Below are 4,184 nucleotides of genomic sequence, written 5' to 3' on the forward strand. Positions count from 1 at the left end.
ACTGGACATGGGGTGGCCACTCAGACCCAGGGTTCTGACTCCACGTTTCTCTATCCCGCGCTCATCTTCACTGCTGGGAGGGGAAAGCCCAGGACCCTAGAGGTGTGTGTGCCCCCAGCCATCAAAGACAAGGTCACTCCTGTGTCTCTCAGAGCCCCACAGAAGCCACACAAGAGACAGATGTTTGGGTTCTGCTTGTATTCCCCTCTGGAGCTGGAATGGAAAGGAACAGAAGCTAATATCCATTGGTTGAATGAAGTAATAAATGCATTAACAATGACAAGCTCAGATATATATATATATAATGTATTTCCCCTTTTCCTTTTGTCACTAAGAAGCTCAGACCCAATTGTGAAGTCCAAATATAACTACTATGCAACACCTTATTAAAGAGCCACTAGGTTCCCCTCACACTTCCCCAGTCCTCATTTTTCATTTGTGTTTTACTATTTTATTGAATAAGTATCTTTGAGCTGCTTCCAGATAAAATGAAGGAAAAATAAAAAAAATTTCAATACCCTGCCTCCAGGCTGCTTCATGTTGTTACCCAACTTAAAATGCCCCGTTCTCTTTCCCTTTGTCAGAGTTTCAGCCCTCCTAGGAAAGCCAACTTAGGCTCCACTCCTTCTGCTTTCTCTGCCTGCAATATGAGGTCACTCATTCTTTGGTTTCTCTTGCTTTTCAGTTATGTGAGTTAGTCTCTCTAAAAATGTCCAAAAACAGCAAATTGGATCCTCTTCCTCCTCTTTCCACATACACCCTTAACAGCACCTAACATGTGGCTGGACACCCTGGAGGATTTCCAACATCCAACCAATAAAAATAACTAAGGGAGATTTCATCCCCCAAATATTAGGCCCTGCAGTTGAATGTGTCTCTTTTAAATGAATATAAACTTCCTTCCATCAGCTGAGAATTTTTTGCACCCCTGCCCAGTGCCTATCCCAAGAGGGGAGAAGACAGGGAGAGAGGAATCTGGAGGCAGAGGTGTGAGAGGTTTCCAGAGAGCCTGCTGCAGAGAAAGGTCCGCATCAATGGTGTTGTGTTAATGAGTTCAACTGGAACCAGGAGACAGAGTAATTCAAAGTTTCTGACTGATGGAGTTTGGAAAACAGCATTTTCTCGAGAAAGTTCACCAGAAGAGACCATCACAAGGCAGGTGGGAAGGGGTCAGCTCCCTTGGCTTTCACAACTCTGTTCATCTTCAATTTGCACCTCCTTCTCTCCCAGCATTCCCTGTCCTCTCCAGGAACCCAAAGGGGTGGTCATTCTATCATCAGAGTCAACACTCAAGAAATGGGTCTCCTGATGGCAACTTTCTCTACATTACTCACACTGGAAAAGACTCTAGTTGGAGAAGGGAGCATCCTCGCACTGCAGGTAACAAGACAGCTCCTGCTGCCTTCACCTGGTTTCCAGGATGGCCCTGTGTCATCTGCGATGACACCAGACAGCACAGACACAGCCTGCAGCTGAGCAGGACAGACTGAGCTCCCTCGCAGACTCACTCACCACTGGAAACAGTCCCTTTCCCCGAGGATCTCACAAACCTCCTCCTTACAGTGATGCTGGTGTTCTGGGTTTCAGGCCATTGTAGTAGAGAAACCAGGAGATGCCACTAGTGGCAGTGTCACTGTTTTCACTGCCTCCTCTGGGCCTCTCCAGCACTGTTAGTCCCTTACCCATGATCTGCTTTGTCTTATAATTGCTTGCATCTATGACAAAAATATTAATAATATTACAATTGGCCATCATTGAGCATGTAATGTGATTGCGCACTGCACTAATTCTGCTCTACAAATTCTTTCATTTAATCCTCAGAAAATTCTACAAGATAGACACTGTCATAATTCCCACTTTATAGATTAGGAAAGGGAGCTTGATCACATGGCAAGTCAGCAATGGAACTGGGGTTCACACCTAAGACCCCTGACTCTACTCTGGCTGTGAGTTTCCCATGTGCAGAGGTACATCTCCAGGTGACATCTCCAGGTCATCAAGGGCCTCACCACAGGGCCTTGGAAATAGTGTGTACTTGATAAAGAGCACGTTGCATGAATTGAGTGCATAAAGGAAATGAAGAAGAAGGAAGACAGGAAAGTAGGGGAGAGAGCACAGCAGCATTTAGCTAATGTATACACTGGCCAGAGTCAGCCAAGCGCCTAAGGAACCAGCCCAAAGTCTTGCTCAATGAAGGCAGGCAGTTTGGCAAACAGCATTGCAGATTTTTTTTTGTTTTTCCCAGCCAGTCCTAAGCTAATGTCCAGATTTGCTGCTTATTTCTGTATTCTATGTCTTGACATAGGAAATGGAAGGGAACAGAAATGTATTGAGTAAATCCTATATATCAGGTATTATGTGAGAGAATTTATAGATTGCCTCATGTAGAATGGCTAATTACTCCCATTTTACAGATGAGAAAACTGAGATGCAGAGATGTGAACTGACTTGTCCATTTCTTGTAGGTTAGTACTGCTCTAACTCAGGCGAGAGCCCCCACATTCTCTTCTGTACGTTGAAGCCTGTTAGAGTTTCTGTGTCCAGTGGCATACATTATGCACCTCACAGTCCTAGAAAGTGCCAGTCATGTTGAGGTCTGTGATAGTGCTGGCCCTGTTTTTGCTTCCTGCAAAGTTCCCTTTCATGGTCCTCACCCACCCAACTAACCCATGTGTCTTCCAGGAAACAGCCTTGAAGAAAGAGGCTGAGCATCTGACAATGTATCCCCAGGGATCCTGCCTGACCCAAGCCACTTTCCCAAAGGGCTCTGGGGACTGGGCCTGGCTACTTTGGCCTCCAGCTACCCATCTTTTGCCTTCTCTGGGGATCTTCTCCTTTCAAGCCAGCTGCAGAGTCCAATGTAATCTCCCCATAGATCTCCTCACTCATTGCCTCTGAACTTACCATTGTGAGTTTAACTGGGGCAGGTGAGGGTGTAAGAGTTTTCAGTGCCCTTGTGCACACAATGTCAAAAAGTTTATCACTACAGAGAGTGATAAACATTGTCTTCATCTCCCCATAGATCTTCTCACTCATTGCCTCTGAACTTACCATGCCTATGAAGCCAGTCCTGGATACAGGAGACACAAATTACCTCTAGAGCATACATAATAGTAAATGTAGTAATCAGAAAGTAATAAGATTTTTAAAAAATATATATTCATTGATTTCAGAGAGGAAGGAAGAGGGAGAGAGATAGAAACATCAATGATAAGAGAGAATCATTGGTGGGCTTCCTCCTCCATGCCCCCCACTGGGGATCAAGCCCACAGCCTGGTCATGTGCCCTTGACTGGAATTGAACCTGGGACCTTTCAGTTCGCAAGCAGACGCTCTATCCGCTGAACCAAACTGACTAGGGCAGTAATAAGATTTTTATTACCTATTAGGTGCTGCAGTAGGATCCAACAGATACAGCTTTTTAAGCTGCTATCCCCAACTCCCAGCTATCTTCATAGGCATTGTCCACAATTCATTAGTTCATTCATGCATTTATGCTAAGATAGTCACCTGTTAGGTGCTGGATTTACAGCCTTGAACAATGAACACAACCTCTGCTACAACTTCCTGTTATCCTCCCTGTCACTGTCTCCCACTCCTCAAGTGGCTATCACAGACTCTGACCCAGGTTTTATTTGGCAGGTTAAGGATTAAAGGTGATGACTTCATCTGGACCAAGATCTGGTGCCTCAGATGTTCATTTTGTACCAAACTTGTTTCAGCTCCCTCTTCCCTAGACCTTCCCACCTCTTGCCTACTTCCACCCCCCTCGCCCCCAGCTAGAAGTTATTTGGCAGTGTCTCAGAGTCATAGAGTTTATATAATTAATGCTGAGGGCATTGACAAACAAGTTGTTAAAATATTGAGGAACCAGTAAAATTTACATAGCAGCTTTCTTGCAGAGGTCCAAGAACACATGGTTCCATCATCTTCTTCCTTCAACAGCCTGGAGGTAAGAGAATGGAAATGTTCAGGAAGTAGGCATAGAGCCAGTTCAAGCTCACTGCTGCCTCCTGTGCATCAGCCAATGCTGGCAATGCCAGGAAACAAAGAAGGATCAAGGGTAAGCTTTTCCTTGGGACAGTTCACAATCTGGTGGAGGGGACAGATAGGCAAGCAAAGAGACACACTACAATGGATAAATGCTATAATTGGAATAATCCATCTGGATTCTCTGGTACTCAT

This window comes from Myotis daubentonii, chromosome 3 (assembly GCF_963259705.1).
Source record: "Myotis daubentonii chromosome 3, mMyoDau2.1, whole genome shotgun sequence".
NCBI lineage: Eukaryota > Metazoa > Chordata > Mammalia > Chiroptera > Vespertilionidae > Myotis > Myotis daubentonii.